The 20,255-nt window shown below is 34.7% G+C and overlaps 1 long non-coding RNA gene across 1 annotated transcript in view; it reads left to right on the forward strand.

Moving 5' to 3' along the window:
* The window catches only part of LOC141493407 (uncharacterized), a 35,075-nt gene extending 16,616 nt beyond the window's left edge, over window positions 1-18,459 (forward strand). The window contains exon 3 of the long non-coding RNA XR_012470204.1: window positions 1,659-18,459. This is a non-coding gene — a long non-coding RNA (uncharacterized LOC141493407). The remainder of the gene's footprint in view (window positions 1-1,658) is intronic.
* Window positions 18,460-20,255: the final 1,796 nt, after the last annotated feature.

A 20,255-nucleotide genomic window follows, 5' to 3' on the forward strand; every position in this document is an offset into this window, starting at 1 on the left:
ATTGTATTTTATAACATTATCTCTTTAGAGCTGGCTAGAGGTTTGTAGTTGGGGAAGAGAGATTAAGTGTCAGTAGGGTTGGTATTTTTTTTTTTTCCTGAAACTTTCCCAGAGGTATCAAATATGGACCCCTCAACTCTTGAATGTGATCCAGATATTGGAAATTATTTAATAAAATAAATAAAAACCAACAAAACAGATGATACTAATGTAGTTTTCTAAGTCAATATGTGACTCACAGAAATCCTTGTATATAATTCAGTGCTCCCCCATTTCTCCTAGTGTGTGACACAAAACCAATATTTAGGCCCCGTCCTATAATGGTACTGGAATGAAAGCAGAAACTGGGACTAGAGTGTGGTGTCAGTAGTAAAAGAGTTTTTAGTTTACTTTATTGGACAACTGGAAATTGGGTAATTAAGTCAGTCTGTCTATAATCAAATTTATGTAGTTGTGAATCCCCCCCCCCCCAAGTTTATTCTCATTGAATTTACTAGAAATAAAAACTGACCACTGGGTAGAAATATTTCATATTGTCATATTTATAAGTAAGAAAGAACTGTGAGAAATTTCCCTTCATTTGTATAATTATGTATAAATATACTCTTTGGCAGGATCCTTTTCCTCTCCTTTGGGTTTTTTCTGAACGTGACATTTTATTTTACTAAGGGCAAAAGTGGTGAAACCTGCAATTTTACTTTTCTCATTGCTTTTTATTTCCAAATTTTGTTTTCAAATATTAAAAGCAACATTTTAATGTAAATAATCACCATGTTTACTAGAAAATGATTTGAAGAAACTTATAGTTTGAAATCTTAACAAATTATACTAGAGTAATTCCTAATGATTAAATCTGAACTTTTTTAAAAGATGAGATTTTTTTTTAAAATCTTAATTTTCATTTTAAAGCCTGAAAATGTTCTCCTCAGTTACTTTTGGATTTAAGAATCCAAATATTAAACCATTTTTGCATGCCTGGTCACTTCGATTTTTAAATCTTAGAGTGCTTATTGTTAATTTTGTGACTTGAACTTAGTTTTTTGCTATAGGGAGCAAAATTTAGTAAATTAATGCAGAATATATTTATGAAGCTAATTTCCTTTTTAAAAAGTTAATAACATATTTAAATCCAGACAAATAGTTATAAAAAGCCTAATCAGAATGTGACCTAATCAGAATGTTCATTCCCTAATGCAGTGTTGCATGCACTGCTGAGCATAATGTGAAAAAAAAAGTGCCATAAAAAGTTAAGTACCAAGTAACTAGCTGGAAAAAGACCTTAATGGGAGAGCAGCCATAGTCATTAATCTGGCAGAATAGTTCTTGTGGAGATATTTATGTGTGTTAAGCCATACCAGCCCTTTGGTAAGTGAAATAGGCCACTCAGAATTAAATAATTTATGAATGATAAAATATCAGATTTCTTACGGTAGCTCTTAAATACGTAGTGTTCCATTTTTTTCAAAGTATACTACTATTTACTTCTGTTTTAGAACTCTTGACAACACAAATCACATTTTGGTCTTCTTATCATTACTGTGATGGCTGATTATTAGATTGGATAGTTTTGTAATTATGAATGTCCCTACAAATGTTCTATATGAAAGTAAGTAAATTACAAATTCTTTGCTAATGCTAGCAATATCTTTTTGTTTTAGGTTTTTGCAAGGTAATGGGGTTAAGTGGCTTGCCCAAGGCCACACAGCTGGGTAATCATTGTCTGAGGCTGGACTTGAACTTAGGTACTCCTGACTCCAAGGCAGGTGCTCTATCCACTGCGCCACCTAGCTGCCCCATAGCAGTATCTTTTGTATTTTATTTTGTTATTTAATATAAATAGTATTTTTTCCAGGTACATATATATTTTTTTTCTTTTGCAAGGCAAACTGGGTTAAGTGGCTTGCCCAAGGCCAAATAGCTAGGTAATTATTAAGTGTCTGAGACCGGATTTGAACCCAGGTACTCCTGACTCCAGGGCCGATGCTGTATACACTGTGCCACCTAGCTGCCCCCCATATAATATTTTTAACATGAATTTTCTAAATAAAATTTTTAAATTCCAAATTTTCTCCCTCCTTAAAATGACAAGCAGTCTTATGTAGGTTTTTCTACACACACACGCGCGCGCACACACACACACACACACACACACACAATCATATTTAAACATTTTCGTCTTTGACAGTCATGTGGAAAAAAAGTAAACAGTTGAAGTCTGAATGCAAATGAAAGTTATTTGGAAGTGGATAACATTTTTTATCATGAGTCTTTTGAAATTGTCTTGGATTATTGTAATGCTGAGAAGAGAAAGTCTATTATAATCAATTATCACATAATGTTGCTGTGAACAATGTTTTCCTGATACTGCTCACTTTACTCAGAATTAGTTCAGGCAAATCTTGTCAGGTTTTTCTGAAATCTGCCTGTTCATCATTTCATCAATAGTTTTCTATTAAATGCATATATCACTCCCCAATTGATGGCCATCCCCTTGAGATTTCTAGTTCTTTGCCACCATAGAAAGCTGCATTTTTTGTTTTGCATTTTTGTACCTGTAGGTCCTTTTTTCCCCCTTTGTTTAGATCTCTTTGGGATATGGACATGGAGAGCAGTATTTCTGGGTCAAAATATATGTTCAGGTTGATTGATCTTTGGGCAGTTTCGGTTTTTTTTTTTTTTTTTTTTTTTTTTTTTTTTTTTGCAAGGCAATGGGGTTTAAGTGGCTTGTCCAAGGCCACACAGCTAGGTAATTATTAAGTGCCTGAGGCCAGATTTGTACTCCTGACTCCAAGGCTAGTGCTCTGTCCACTGTGCCACTTAGCATCCCCATCTTTGGGCAGTTTCAAATTGCTCTTTGGGGGGGGCAAGGTAGTGGGGTTAAGTGACTTATCCAAGGTCACACAGCTGAGTCAGAAGTAAGTGTCTGAGACTACATTTGAACTCAGGTCCTCCTGACTCCAGGTCCAGTCCTCTATCTACTGTGCCAGCTAACTGCCTCCAGAGCAGATAATCTTAATGTTAAAATATTTGAGAAATATTCGGATTTTTGGGTGGCTCACATTTATATAACACATTATATATAGAATAAGTTCCCTTGCATGTTGTGTGGTTCCTCTGAGAAATCCATAAGACAGGAATAGGATGAAAAAACATAGATGGTGTTGTATGCCTGCTGTTATAATAATTATGCATCCTTTGAAATACTAGATTAGCATACTAAAAGTATACTGATAAGCTGAAATTTATTATTATAATACAATGCTTGTATTATAAAAATTTTAATATTCTACTGTAGTATAGTACATGAATTTTAAAAGAGAATTTAAAAGTTATTAAAGTTTTCATTGAGACTTAATATTCATTTTAAAAATTCACTCAGTTCATACAAGTCTTACCAGGTTTTTCTGAAACTATCTTGCTCCTCATTTCATGAACAAGTTATGTATATAATTGTGATGGAATACTATTGTGCCATAACTTGTTCGGTCATTTGCCAGTTGATCATCACCTCAATTTCCACTTCATTGCCATCACAAAAAAATGGTGCTTTAAATTTTTTTGTATTCATAGGCCCTTTCCCCTTTTCTTTGATCTATTTGGAATAGAGACAGAAAGCATATACAGATTTATGGCCTTTTGACTATAGTTCCAAATTCTTCAGAAGTATTGGACCATTTCACAACTCCACCAGTAGTGCAGAATGAGTCATCCTTTTTCTGTGATGTTAGACATCTGATGGGTGGTACTTTAGGGTTTTAATTTGCATTTCTCTCAATTGCATTTCCTTTTCTTCTTCTGAAAGCTCTTTTGGAAACTAGGATTTTCCCAAAACAGTTTGTGCCTGAAGTAGGTGGGACACCATGTTGTGTAGGATTGGGTAGGAGAGAATATGTAATTTTTAAATGCCATGTACTTGTTTTTTTTTTTTTGGCTAAAATGTATATTCTGCTACTTGCTGTAAATTCTTCATCTCCCCCCCTTCATTTGGGCTGCATTGGTTTTGTTTATGGGAAACTTTAATTTTGTGTGATTAAAATTATACATTTTATTTCCTGTGATCCTCTCTATTTCTTGTTTGGTTATAAACTCTTCCCTTACTCTTAGATCTTACAACTATATGTTTTCCATTCTTTTTTATTTAAGGTATCATTCTTTATGTCTAAATTATATACCTGTTTTGACCATATCTTGGTATATGGTGTGAGATAATTGACCCTTGCCTAGTTTCTGCTGAACTGCTTTACAGTTTTCTCAATGATTTTTACAAAATGGTAAATTTTTATTCCAAAAACTTGATCTTTGCATTTATCAAACACTATATTAGTATGGTCATTTACTATGCTGTATTGTTTACCTGATCTATTCCAGTGATTTATTGCTCTATTTCTTAGCCATTTCTAGATTGTTTGATCATTACTGCTTTGTAATATAATTTGAAATTTGATAGCACTAGCACTCCTTCCTTCTTCATGTTTTTTATTGATCCCCTCGAATATTCTAATGATCTTTTACCAAAATAAATGTTGGTATTTTTTTTTCTAATTTCATAAAATTATTCTTTGATAGTTTGGCATAGCACTGAATAAGTAAATTATTTGGTAAAATTGTAATTTTTGTTATATTGGCGTAGCCTACTTATGAGCACTCAATATTTTATTTTATTTTTTATTTTTTTATTTTTGCAAGGCAAATGGGATTAAGTGGCTTGCCCAAGGCCACACAGCTAGGTAATTAGTAAGTGTCTGAGACCGGATTTGAACCCAGGTACTCCTGACTCCAGGGCCGGTGCTCTATCCATTGCGCCACCTAGCCACCCCCACTCAGTATCTTTCTAATCTGTATTTGTGTGAAAAATGTTTTGTATTTGTGCTTATATATTCTGGATTTTTTTCTCAGGTATTTTGTCTACAATTATTTTTACATGAAATTTATCTGTTCCTTTTGGATTTTGTTAGTAGTCTATAGTATGTTGATGATCTATGAGTTTATTTTATATCTTGCAACTTTACTAAAATTGTTAATTGTGGGGGCGGCTAGGTGGCGCAGTGAATAGAGCACCGGCCATGCAGTCAGGAGTACCTGAGTTCAATTTTGACCTCAGACACTTAATAATTATCTAGCTGTGTGGCCTTGGGCAAGCCACTTAACCCCATTGCCTTGCTAAAACCTAAAATTGTTAATTGTGTCAACTATCTTTTTTTAGTTGATTCTCTTGAATTCTCTAAGTATACTTTCATAACTTCTACAGAAAGTGAGTTTTTTTCTCATTGCGTATTCTAATTCCTTAAATTTTCTTGTCTTTTGTTGCTACAACTAACATATCTAGTACTACAACTGAATAATAGTGACGATAATGGTTATTCTTGTTCAATCTTCCTGGGATGACTTCTATCTTATTCCTGTTACAGGTAATATTGACAATTTTAGAGATATTATTTATTTTAATAAAGTGTTTATTCCTATGATTTTTTAGTATTTTAATAGGGATGAATGTTGAATAATTTGTAATAATGTTTCAATTTTGAAAACTTGTAATTATTACTTTCTTGTAAACATGTAAAATTAGACTAAAGCTTACCTAGAGCATTTACATAGCTCAAAGAATATTCATCACTGAATTACTTGATTAGTGACAATATAATCAAAATAAAAGTACTGTCAAAATTAATTTACAGATTAAGTGTTCAAAACCAAACTATGAAAAAGACACAACCAAATTCTTTTGGAAGAACAAAAAAAAGTCTAGATTTTCCTGGGAAATAATTTGAAAAGGCAGAAATGTAGGAGGAATAGTATTTCTAGTCCTCCAATTATATTTTAAAGTGGTTATTGTCAAAAACATTTGTTATGCTGTTTAAAAAAAATTGATAAGTATAGACCAGTGGAATATAGAAGTTAACTGGAGTTCAGTTAGTATTAGGGAAGATATTTGAATATTTGTCAAGAAGTTTTGAGAAAGCTAGGAAATAGTCCACTATAAATTGAGACCAACAAGTTATGCCATATACTACAATATTTTCAAAATGGATATGTGAGGTGAATACAATTTTAAAAAAATCAGGAGAGAAGTACATGATATACAGTTCACAATTATGACTTTTTTAACCAAAGAAAGATAATTACAAAAAATATGATTTTAGTTAAGAATTAAAAGGTGTTTTTTTTTTTTGTGAACAAAATTAACTCAACTAGGAGAAGATAGGAAGTAATCAAATTGGGAGGAAAGTTTTCTTCAAGTTATCTCTGATATGCATATCCATGACATCGTTCTTTCTCTGAATGTGGAGGGTTTTTTTCCATTCCAAGTCTTGGAATTGTCTTGGATCACTTAGAAGAGCTAAGTTTGTCTTAGTTGGCATCACAGAGTGTTGCTGTTACTGCATACAATATTCTCCTGGTTCTGTTCTACTTTATTCATTATCAGTTTCTTTCCAGATTTTTTTGAAATCTACCTGTTCATTAGTTCTTATAACACAGTAATATTCCATTTCATTCGTATACCACAACTCATTCAGCCACTCCCTAATTGATGAGCATCCTCTCACTTTCCAATTCTTTGCCACCCTGAATATTTTTATGCTTGTAGATTCTGTTCTCTATTTTGAGATCCAGACCCAGGAGTGTGATACTGCTGGATCAAAGTATGTGCACAGTTTGATTGCCCTTTGGGCATAGTTCCAAATTGCTCTCCAGAATGATTGGATTGGTTCATAACTACACCATAGTCATTAGTGTTTCAGTTTTCCCACATTCCCTCCAGTATGTCATTTTCCTTTCTTTTCATCTGATAGAGGTGTGAGGTGGTATTTCAGAGTTGTTCTAATTTGCTTTTCTTTAATCAGTATTGATTTAGAGCATTTTTTTTATGTGACTAGATAGCTTTACTTTTCTTTTGACCATTTATCAATTAGAGAGTGACTGGTATTATAAATTTGACTTGGTTTTCTGTATGTTTTAGCAATGAGGCCCTTATCAGAAACACTGACTGTAAAAATTATTTCCCAGCTTTCTGCTTTCTTTCTAATCTTGGTTGCATTGGTTTTGTTTGTGCAAAACCTTTTTGATTTAATTGTAATCGAAATGATCTATTTTATATTTTATAATGTTCTCTTTCTCTTGTGTGATCATTACCCTCTCCATAGATCTTACAGAAAAAACCTATTTCTTACTCTCTTAATTGGCATGTGGTATATCCCTTTATATCTAAATCATGTATCTATTTTGACTTTATCTTGGTTAGGGTGTGAGCTGTTACCTCTTGTTTTAACTGAGTTCTATGTGATCTCATTCCTTTGACACTGTTTCCATATTCTTAGAATTTCTGTCATAATGGTTCTTAACTTGGGGCCTGAAACTTAATTTTAAATATTTTGATGACTATATTTCAATATATTTTACGCATTTAAAAATGGAATTCTGAGAATGGATTCTTATGCCTTCACCAGAGTGCCAAAGGGGTGACACAAGACACCAAAAAAACCTTTTCAACTTTTGAGATAGCTAACTGGGTTTCTCTGGCAATGACTTATTTTTTCAGAGAACTATATACCTTAATTCACTCTCAGAGAAGTGTGATTACTTTTAAGTAGGGTAGGATAAATCTTTGTAGCCATATCCTTTAATATTGACATAATCATCATTCTTATCACCTAGGCATAAGTTATTTTCAACTTTTTCCTCCAGAATCAAAAGAGAAACTGTGCCAGATAGAAAAACGCTAGGAATAGTGTGATCTGTTTTGGATAACTACATCTAGCATTTAGTTTTTATTTAAGGCAGTGGGGTTAAGTGACTTGCCCAAGGTCACACAGCTAGGTGTCTAAGTGTCTGAGGCCCCATTTGAACTTCCGGTCCTTCTGATTCCAGAGTTGGTGCTCTACCCACTGCGCTACCTAGCTACCCCATATTCAGTTTTATTATAGACATTGGTAACTTGAAGAACATTCAGAGCCCAGAGTGACTAAGATGATGAATAACTTCTAGGTTATTTCCCTAACTCTATAACCTTTTTTTTTTGGAGAGTCACTTCATACCACTTTACCTACTATTGGATTGGGTCTCAACTCCCCAGTCCTAAAAATTATGGATCTCAAGGTTTTAACACAATAGGTCCACGATACTGTTTTGCTTTTTAGTCTTTCTATACCTTATTGATCCCCATACACTCTAGTAAAATGACCTTGTTCTCCTTGCTGGCTGCATACATTTTCACTGACTCTTTATCCCACCTCCTCTGTTTCAGCCTGACTTCTCTCAAATCCCAGCTAAAATCCCACCTTTCTTTATTGATAGTGCTTTCCCTCTGTTAATTGACACTTAGCACAATGCCTGGTACAAAAGTAGGTACTTAATATATGTTTATTAATTCAGTTGTGTGGGTGCTGTCTCTCCTTTGACTGTGAGCTCCTTTAGCACAGGGTCTATCTTTTGTCTGTCTTTGTCTGCCTAGCACTTAGCACAGTGACTGGCATGTAGGCACTTAATAAATGTTTACAGTCAGAAGTGGTCATTTTAGGCTGAAATTGTCATAAGATTTTAATGAAGTCTGGGGCAATGGGCCTAGAGACAGAAGGACCTGAGTTCAAATCTGCCCTTAGATACTTAATAATTACCTAGATGTATGACCTTGGGCAAGTCACTTAACCCCATTGCTTTGCAAAAATTAAAAAAGAATTTGGCAAATGATAGAAAAAGACATTCCAGTCAGGTGAGAGAGATTATGAGGAAAGGCAAGGGGATCTGAATGCCAAATATGTCTTATACATGGGTCATTCAATTACTTGGGACAGAGAAGTATGTGGAGGCATTAGAGTTAGACCTGATTTGACCAGGTTTGATTAATGATACAAGTGACATACTGAAATGCAACAAAAACTATAAATACAAATTTAACAATTGAAATATTATATATATATTATGTGAGCTTATTTTTCTGACCTCTTCTCCAGTTTCACTAGGTTGAGTTTCACAGAGATTCAGACTTTCTACTATAAAAATAGTGATAGATGTTTTCTCAATTCATATCTTAGTGAAGAGAGAAAATTTAAGGCTCAACTCAAACATTGTCTCTCTTGAACCTTTCATGGGTTCTTCTTATTTCCATAAATCTATTAAGTGAAAAGGAGAGATTCCTCTGTGTGTGTGTGTGTGTGTGTGTGTGTGTGTGTGGTGTTCGTTCCAACACCACCAGTTCTGTCGCAGGTGGATCACATTCTTTATTATATGTTCATCACAGAAGTTACTTCCATATTTTTCACTGTTGCCATTGCTGATTGCAGCTCCCTCCATTTGTACTTCTCTACTACCATGAACTATATTTTCTCTCAAAAGGAGAGATTCCATTCAGAATTCCTGTATGTAATACTTTGTTTCTATTTAAATAGTGATACTTAATCACATTCTAGTTTGTATTAGTTGCCTGTGTTGTATGTGTCTCTCTTTAGTACTACTTACCACCCCCACCCCCACCACTGCCACTATCACCACTATCCCCAGCCTACAAACTTATGGCTGTTCTTCACACATGACATTCATATCTCCCATCTCCATGTTTTTGTAATGACTATTCCCATATCAAGAATGTACCTGCTTACCTCAGCTTCATAGAATTCTCTTGATCCTTAAGACCCAGCTCATGTACTCACATTTTCAGCATGAAACTTTTACCTAACTTTCTAACTGCCAATGCCTACTTTGTATTTAATTACTTGGTAATAATAATAGTGATGATAACAGAATTACCATGCATATTAAGCTTTGAGGTTTGCAAAGTATTACACATGCTATCTCATTTGATCCTCCATCTTTTGGTTGATTTTAAACTCAGCACATGCCAGCATATTAAAAATTATAACACATACTTATAATAAGTGGAGTAAAGTTACAAACTAACTAAATACAGTGTAAAAGCTAAAAAAGAAAATTGAGTATTTTGTTTAATTGAACATCCTGATGAAACTTGAATAAAGGTGACTGCTCAAAAAGGTTGTATAACTGCCCAAAAAGGTGGTATAATTTTGTCATAATTAAAAGAAGTTTGCTTCAGACCTTGAAAATAATACTCACTGATGATCTTGAGTATTCAAGTCCAGACCCTTATTTTATAGATGAGGATACTGAGGATCTAGAGGGTAAAGTGTTTTATTCAGTGACATATAAGTAGTAAGTTGTTAAGCTGAGTTTTGAATGCAGGTTATTTTATTCCAGATCCATTCGTTCCTTTTACTACTTCACAAAACATGGAGACGTGGTCTAAGAAAATAGTGGGTATTTAGTTTTCAGAAGAGATTTATAATGGACTATTATGGTAGGTGTCTTTAAATACTTTAATGACAGAAAATAGACTTTTCCCTGTCTTTTCCTCCCCACCCATAGGAAAAGTTTAACAAAGAAGGTAATTTATTACATATTAAAATAACTGTATGGAAACTTTGCTACAGAGTTCTCCCAGGGTTAAACTGAACAACTAGTTTTAAGGCATTTCTGTTTATTAAAAACAAATAAACAGATAAAAGAAAGCATGAATGATTGAAAATCTTTTTTGTTATTGTTAAGTCACTTCAATCAAGTCCAATTCTTTATGACCTCATGTCGGATTTCCTTGGCAGAAGTACTGGAGTGGTTTGCTATTTCTTCTCGAGCTCATTTTACAGATGAGGAACTGAGACAAACTGACTTAACCAGCATCACTTAACAAATATGTGTCTGAAGGCAGATTTGAACTATTGAGGGATGAGTATTGCTTGTTCTGTTATGTCACGATGATGAGTTAAAGTCTGAACAATCCAGTAATTGATTTAGGATTTGCCTCAAAGTCATCTGTTTTAGTGTTCTTTCTGTTCCTTTAAGGACCTAAATATAAGAGTTCAAATTAAGATATCTTAGGAATCTAGTTCTTTCACATATACTCAAGCAACATGCAAGAGAATACCAGATTGAGCATGGATTGAAAAAAGACTTGTAGAGGGGCAGCTAGGTGGTCCAGTGGATAGAGCACTGGCCCTGGAGTCAGGAGGACCTGAGTTCAAATGGCCGCCTCAGATAATTAGCTAACTGTGTGACCTTGGGCAAATCATTTAACCCTATTGCCTTGCAAAAAAGCCAAAAAATAAAAATAAAAAGACTTGTAGAAATAGTTCTTAATGCAGATAATGTAAAAAAATTCTTTATTGGTATATAATAAGACATTTAGGAAAATTAATCCCCAACAGTTGAGAGATTGACTTAAATCCTGACAAATAATAGAGTTTGCTAGTTAAACTAGCAGAAGTTGTTGATTGTCTTGACAAACTGGGTTTTGCCAGGGTGGGAGTGGGATAAAGTGTAAATCTTTGGGAGAGAGAGAGAAAGAAGAGTGTGTGTGTGTTTGTGTGTGTGTTGTAAGCCATAAAGAAGTGATTAAACACCTAAAAGCCAGTTTAAACTGATGACTAATTTTGGTTTGTAGGCAAATGACTGGGGACAACCAGACAAATTTTTATGGTTTTGAGCTGGAAGAATCTCCTCCTGGTCTAACTATTTTAGTAGCAATACTTTATTATGCAGATTTTTACTCATTTGTTGACAGGTTTGGGGTTTAAAAATGTTTTTGTTGTATTTTAGTGACTTAAAAATCATGTGTTCTGCAAAATCTGGTACTGGTGTGAATGAAGAAATGATTGAAAATAATACATTTCTCTGAAATTGATACAAATATATAACAAAAAACAATTTCTCCAATAAGTAAGTGTTCAAAGATTTTGAAGTTTTCAAAAGAAATGCAAATAAAAGATTAATAAATAAACATGGAGGAAAAACACTCTGAGTAACTGATATTAAGAAAAATACACATCAAAACAACTGAGGTTTTACCTCACTATGCAAAGTGACAAAATGATAAAAGACAGAAATGATCAGTATTATTGTAACTGGTGATAGTGTTATTTACTTTCATTTAATGCCAACTATGATAAAAGTGGGGATTGAGGGAGGTACAAATCCAAAATGGTTTCTGTCCTGAAAGAATTTGCATTCTATACTGATTGAATACAGCATATAAACAGGTGAATAAAGTTGGGAAAGAATATCAGATTTCTACTTTTTTTTCATAAAAGAAAACTGAGCATTTTCAGATACCCATTTAGGTTAGTGGATTCTTTGTTCAAATCTAGTTTTCTCTAGCATATACCACATTTCCTTCTCTGTGGTGCTAGATTCTTACAAGATGAGAACACTGACTTATAAAGATTCACTGTCATTGACAAACTCCTTTTGAATTTTTGAACTCTGTCTTCTGGCCTCTCCCTTGGTGACCCCTCATTAACCCAGCTAGAAAAACCTTGGAAAGATTTTCTCTTATCTACTATATACAAGCACACACAGAGCAGCGATTGTCTGTCAGTAGTATAAAATTTCTTCTTTCAAATAACAGACAAGAGAATCCCTTACTTTCCCCTTCAATACCTACTAGTCTTTTGCTAGTCTTAGATGCCTTAGATTTTTTGTTTAAATTTTCTTAGACCCCATTACATTTATCTTCTTTGATGGCATTCTGATAAATCTTTTTTGCTTAAAACTTTTTATTATTAATTACCAAAGGACAATTTTTTTTGTTAATATGCTATTTTCACTTTTTTTTTAGTTTTTTTTGCAAGGCAAATAGGGTTAAGTGGCTTGCCCAAGGCCACACAGCTATGTAATTATTAAGTGTCTGAGGCAATATTTGAACTCAGGTACTCCTGACTTCAGGGCCGGTGCTCTATCCATTGTGCCACCTATCCGCCTCTTTTCACATGATTGTTCATTTCTTCTTTCCTCTTAAATAAAAACTTGAAAGTTTTGCAGAATTACTAATCCTCAGTTTTCTAACTGAAAGTAGAATTCTTTAGTGTTATACAATGGTCATTAAAATTTGAGCTTCACTGGGACCACTTATCTCTTTAGTTTAAGTAGTAAATTTGACTCCCACAAAAACAATTCCTCTAAATTTGAGGAATAAGAACTGACTAAAGAATGGGTAATTTAAGTTGACATCCAATGTAGTTCATAACAGATGTGGATTTCTCTTTCATCCTCAAAAGTTTCTCACTTCATCTTTTCATCTCCACTGACTCATTCTATATCTGTTTTTGTGCTTAAATTTCTTGAAAAGATGATCTACAACTTGTTAGTCCTCTATAATCCAACTTGTGATTCTTATCGTTCTACTGAAGCTGCTTTCTTCCACATTACTAATGATCACTTAGATACAAATCCAATGAATAGCCTTTTTCCTTAATCCTCATTCTGCCTGATCTTTCTGATCAACCTCTTCCTTGATTCTCATTCTCTCTCTCCCTCCCTCCCTCCCTCCCTCCTATCAAACCACTCCGTCTCAGTATCCTTTGCTGGATCCTCATCCACAATACACCATCTAATCATAGGTTTTCCTCATAACTTAGTCCTTAGGCCCTCTTCTTTTTTTCTTTCTCTGCTTCTTTACTTGGTGATCTTATTAGCTCTCATAGATCAGTTAATCATTTCTATGCTGATGATTTTCAATTTACCTTTCCTGCCTCAATCTCTCTGTTGACCTCTCTTTTTCATATCTCTTGACTCCTTGATATATCAATTTGCCCCAAAATGAATTCATTTTCTTTGCAAAGAGAGGGTTTTTTCCAAACTTTGTTGTTGCTATCAAGGTCATTTTCTCCATTCATTTTCCTAAGAAAGTGGGTCACTTTCCTCACTCATTCCCTACCCGCTCAATAAACTCCAGTGACTTTCTGTCATCTCCAGGATAAAATACATTTTTCTCTGGTTGTGCTTGTAATTCTTTCAATTCTCATCTTTATTTCTTAGCTTTCTTTATTGACTTTCTAAATTCCTTCTACAGGTAGCCTTTCTAGCTCATTATTTTCCCCACTTTCCATCTGTTAATCATTGCTTATTAGATTTGAAAGCTACTTGAATGCTTCTTTTGCTTCTCTTTCTATCCCCAGGGCTTATCACAGTGTCTGACCCATAGTAGATGCTCAATAATTGTTGTTGTTTGTCATTTGTTCTCAGAGAAGCCCATGATATCAGGAAGGTGACAACATTTGATAAGCATGTGAATTGGATTTGAGTGAGGGGGTACTGCTCACCAACCTCACTTTTCCTCTTGAGCCATCTGGGATGCTTTGGCAGTCAGGGTTAGGTGATTTGCTTAAGGTCACACAGGTAGTGTCTGAGGACAGATTTGAACTCAGTTCCTCCTGACTTCATTGTCAATACTCTACTGACTAGATTATTCTCTAGATTTTTATTTTGTCTTCTTACTGGTCAAATTTTTCCTTTATAGATTTATCTCCCCTTGATGTATTTTCCAGGTCAGTTTTTATTTTCTTATTAGATTTGACATCTTTTCTTGATGAATCATGAGGTCATTAGCTTCTGTTGGACCAATAAGTAATTTTTTTTAAGGTTTTATTTTTACAAGGCAATGGGGTTACTTTAAGTGGCCTGCCCAAGGCCACACAGCTAGGTAATTATTAAGTGTCTGAGGTCTTATTTGAACTCAGGTACTCCTGATTCCAGGGCTGGTGCTCTATCCACTGCGCCACCTAGCTGCTCCAGCCAGTAGTAGTTTTGGAGGAGTATTTTCTTCAGTTTATACTTTTATAAATCTCCTAATTCTCTTTTTATAACTTTATTGCATAGCTCTCATTCTTTTTACTGTTTTTAAAATTTTTTTTTGCTTTAAAAATTGTCTTGGGCTTAAATATTTTCAAGTCATTTTCTTTTTTCTTTGCTTGTATTTTGAACTTTCTAGTCTGATTCTTTTTTGTTGTTTGATTGCTCATTCTTTCCAGAGTATTTTTTTTTTTAGGTTTTTGCAAGGCAAATGGGGTTAAGTGGCTTGCCCAAGGCCACACAGCTAGGTAATTATTAAGTGTCTGAGGTCGGATTTGAACTCAGGTACTCCTGACTCCTGGGCCGGTGCACACCGCACCACTTAGCTGCCCCAGAGTATTTCTTGACCATGAATTCTGTGTCAGTCTTGGACATGCTCACTTCTGAGAGGAAATTTTGAATCTTTTGCTAATTTGACAACTGTCTAAAAGTCAGTATGTTGTTTCTAAGGTGGTTTGTTCTATGACCTAGGTTTGAGTCTACTGGATTGCATAAGGTTGAATTTCATTAGGTTATTGCTGGACTCAGTAGCTCTTTGGGAGGTTCTGCAAGTTTAGAATGACTAAATCTCTAACTCACTTTGGTCTTACTCTCTTGCCTTGGTTATTCCACTGCAGGCTCTATGCAGGGTAAGAAGTTAGACGTCAGTCTCCCTTCTGCTCTTGAGATCAGCGCCTCATAGCTAAATTTTTGAAACTTTTTCCCTTACTCTCAGTGCTCAGTTAGGTCCTCTCGCTCATGACTGCAGCTGCTTCTCTCTGCACTGTTACTGTGACTCAAATTGGGTAATGGGTGACAGAGCTGCCAAGCTGGCAGCCATTTCTAATCTCAGTACTGTTTCAAGGGTGCTTTTGTTTCTGCTCTGGTGCTTCTAGCCCTGAATTCCTGGACTTTAGAATGCTCCTTATCTTTGCTGCTACTACCCTGTCTCCCCCAAATGTCCAGACTTTTCTCTATCTTTCTAAGCTGTCCTTATCTTGAAAAATGACTAATATTTTCTAGACTTTTTTGATCAGAATTTTCTAGAGCTGGTTTTGCAGATGGTTGTGGAGGAGTAATGCTGGGTGAGCAAAAATGCTGAGCCTTGCTCCATCACCTTGACTCTCTCTGATTAGATAATTCTCATTAAGAACTAGAACATAGAAGAATTGAACTTGTGAAAATTAGATGGAGCTAAGTTGGAAAGAAATGAGCAAGGTAACTGAGGACAGACAGTAGTGATCACGAAATTCTTTCATAATCTCTGCTTCTCTTTTTTATTGTTGGAATATTTCAGGGAGACTTGATGTGAGAGGAATGCCCCTAATAGTATATTAAATATTACCTAAATGCTGGAAGAATCCAGTTATATAACTTTTTTGTACGTAGACCTTTCTCCACTTGGTATATTACAACTTCTAGATCTTCTTTTGACTTTGCTATTTAAAGACCAGTTTGTTTTCTTTTGAGGTACTATTTAAATATTCAATTTTTAGTATAAAGAATAATTAATTTTTAGTATAAAGAGTAATCATAGAAACCTCGGCTTGGAGCTGGAAAGGTCCTTAGAGGCCAATGAGTTCAACTCCTTCATCCTCCATTTTGCAAATGAGAAAGCTGCAAAATAAAGAGGTTAAGTGACTTAACCTAACATTTCCCTACTGAAAATGTCTGATAATAGGATTCAAATTCATGTATTCTTAAGATTTGAAGCCCAGGGCCCTTGTGATTTCTGTTGTGGTGGACTGTTTAAATAGAACCTGAGTTCTCTCATTTCCTGCAATGCAGATGACAGGGTAACAACGCTGACTGGCCTTGAAACTTGATTGTTGTGCACCTTCCTGCACATCCTAGAAAATAAAAATCCTACTTATGTGGCATAAGGACCCATCCAGTTTTATTAATTTCTGAAAACCACACAATTCCTGTATCCTTTCATGATGACCAGATTCCATCTAGAGACAGGGTGGGTCTGAATCCAGAGTCGCTAAGGGCCACTAAATTCTTATCATATATCACATATCCTTGCTTTATTAGGGCAAATTAAGATCTTGTTTTGCTAGTACCTCATTTCATCCCAGTGTGAAATCTAAGGATGGTGTGAGTGGTAAACCCATTGCTAACAGATGTCATATACTCTTCTCTTGAATCAGTAAGGTTAGGAATTGTAAAAGTATAGATGCTCTGTTAGATTAAAAACTATGCCAATTCTTCATTGTTACTTGAAATTCCAGATACTGTACTTTGCCCAAATGCCTCCAATGTAAAGGTTCACTTAGGTCTTGAGTTTTAGCAGCAGAATTTAATATTACCAAAAATGAATGACTTCACCATAAAAATAACTGAAAGTACTTAAATTCTTGCTTTTTTTGCTTTTAGCCTTTTTTTTTTGCAAGCAATGGGTTAAATGACTTGCCCAAGGTCAAACAGCTAAGTTAAATATCTGAGGCCAGAATTTTACTCAGGTCCTCTTGACTTCAGGGCCAGTATTCTTATCCACTGCCCCTACCCACTTGCCCTGTACTTAAATTCTTTAAGTGAATCTTGTAACAGAAGGTAAAGGAAAGAATGATGTAAAGGAATGGGGCTATTTCTAGGACCATACCATAACATAATATGGGGGGAAGGGGAAAGAATGTAATGAAACAGTGTAAGTAAATCATGTTTGTAGTCTAGGAAATGACACCATAAAGCTTATGTTTCAAACCATAAACATTCTTGTTCCAACAGGAAGAAATCACACCATAAAAAATAGCTCAGTTATTTGGGTAATACTTATGTGAACAAATGTTTCAATTGTTTATTCAGACTCCTAAGTCTGTTAGTGTGTTAGTAATGGAAGCCATGTGTGGTAAGCCTACTTACTAGCTTGTTACTCTGACTTATCAAAGCAATGTAGGTAGGGGGGAAAAAATCAGTGAAACAGGTAATGTTGCTACATCTTAAGTATATTTTAAAGGTAAATCAAATTGAAATGACAGCAATTCCTTTGGATTAGCCATCCTTTTTTATGGATTCAATAATAAAAAATGTGTGAATCATCTCACTGTTACAAACTCAGTTTCTTAAGGTACCCTTGGCATTTCTAATATATTGGAATTTAGGAAATTCCTTATTTTTCATACTAATATTACTAATAGATATGATGCTTACCTTGGAAAAACGTTTGAAGTTTGCTTGTGAAAGAGGGTATCAGAATGGTTTTGCTTATGAGTTACTTTGAAATGGTACAATTTTCTGTGTTCTTAATACTTCTTGTGGACTAAGTTGCAAATAATGATATAATCATGTTGGAACATTTTTGTTTTATAACAATTTGTAGAACTTATAACAGCTGCTTAGATATGATATAATTTTCTGGGAGAAAATTTTTAAAATTCATAAATTTTCTTTACCAACCTTTTATTATTGTAATCTTTTTTTATTGGTCTTTGTGCTTATGGTAATTTTAGTGATATTTTTTCCTTTGCCAGTTTAAGTAGTTTATCTGGTAGTTATTATTTAAGATTCTTCTTTGCTTTATAACCTTCTACATTCTCAAAAAATATTTCAAAACTAAAATTTTTACTTCAGATCTTTAATCCCAAGTTTTTCTTTCAGTTAATACTAATTAAACCTACTGTCATCTAGAAACAAGACTCAGTGTTAAATGTACAAGAATTTATAAGGAGCTGTGGAGTTTGAACAAAGTACAAGGACTATTCCCTTTAATTCGGGGAAAAAAAAAACCCCAGATGTCTTATGGTTTGATCTGGTTACCTCTGAGAATTCTGTTCTCTTTAAGGATATGATTTCTCTCTCATCACACCCAATTTGGAAACAAAGTAAAGACTGACGGAGTGCTATCTGTGGGTGGGGTGGGGGGAGGGAAGCAAGATTGGGGGAAAACTGTAAAACTCAAATAATATCTTGAATAAAAATAAAAAATTAAAAAAATGTACAAGAATTTGTTAAGTGGCCATTATTATTGAAATACTAGGTCTCTACCAAATCAGGTGGTATTGGCTTGTATTGTAATGTCATTGTGAAACAAAGAAATCTAGGAGAGAGCATAATGCAGTAGTATGCAACTGAAAACTTCATAAAAAGTAAGGATTGGTTAGCAGACCAATTGGTCTGAGTTAGCAGACTTGTGTTTTTTTTCCTTCTACTGTTGACTACTCATAGGACCTCAGGCCATCCATTTTGTCTCTTTGGATACCTTCAATTTCATAATTTTGAATGCTTTTCAGATTCCTCCATTGTGAAATGCAATTTGAGTCAATATCCCCATCCAGCAAAATTGGCAATATGACAGAAGATAGAACTTTTAAATCCTAGATGGGCTATGAAAAGACTGATACATTACTATTGGAAATATGAATTGGTTCTGGAAAATAAATGAAAATTTTGCCAAGAAAGTTATCAAAACTGTCTATAACCTGTTGATTCAGGGGATCCCTCTGCTAGATCAAAAATAAAAAAGGTCCCTCACACCTCTCAGATTGGCCAATATGACCAGGACTGATAATGATCATTTTTGGAAGGGTTGTGGAAAATCTGGGACACTACTACACTGTTGGTGGAGCTTTGAACTCATCCAACCCTTCTGGAGAGCTATTTGGAACTATGCCCAAAGGGCAACAAAAAATGTGTATACCCTTTGACCCAGCAATACCACTACTGGGTCTATACCATGAAGAGATGAGGAAAAAGGGTAAAAACATTACTTGTACAAAAATATTTATAGCAGCCGTGTTTGTGGTGGCAAAGAATTGGAAATCCAGTAAATGTCCTTCAATTGGGGAATGGCTTAGCAAACTGTGGTACATATGTATGACATGGAACACTATTGTTCTATTAGAAAGCAGGAGGGATGGGATTTCAGGGAAGCCTGGAGGGATTTGCATGAACTCTGATGCTGAGTGAGATGAGCAGAACCAGAAAAACACTGTACAAACTAACAGCAACATGGGAATGATGTTCAACCTTGAAGGACTTGCTCATTCCATCAGTGCAATGATTGGGAACAATATTGGGCTGTCTTTAAAGGATAGTGCCATCCGTATCCAGATAAGGAGCTGTGGAATTTGAACAAAGATTAAGGACTATTCCCTTTAATTTAGGAAAAAACCCCAGATATTTTATTGTGTGATCTTGTTACCTCTGAGACTTCTCTTCTTAATTTCTCTCTCATCACACCCAATTTGAATCAAGGTACAACATGGAAACAAAGTAAAGACTGACAGATAGCTTTCCGTCAGGGGTGGTGTTGGGAGGGAAGAAAGATTGGGGGGAAAATTGTAAAACTCAAATAATACCATTTTTTTTTTTTTGCAAGGCAAATGGGGTTAAGCGGCTTGCCCAAGGCCACACAGCTAGATAATTACTGAGTGTTTGAGACCGGATTTGAACCCAGGTACTCCTGACTCCAGGGCTGGTGCTTATCCACTGTGCCACCTAGCTGCCCCAATAATGTCTTTAATAAAAATAAATTAAAAAAAATAAAAAAGGTTTAATATATATATATATATATTTATATATATACACACACACACACACACACACACACACACATACCAGAATAATTTACCCACCAGCACTTTTTCTGGTGATTTAAGAAAATGAAACAAAGTAAATGCACATTGATTTGAGGAATGGCTAAA

The sequence above is a fragment of the Macrotis lagotis genome, chromosome 7 (assembly GCF_037893015.1).
Source record: "Macrotis lagotis isolate mMagLag1 chromosome 7, bilby.v1.9.chrom.fasta, whole genome shotgun sequence".
Taxonomy (NCBI): domain Eukaryota; kingdom Metazoa; phylum Chordata; class Mammalia; order Peramelemorphia; family Peramelidae; genus Macrotis; species Macrotis lagotis.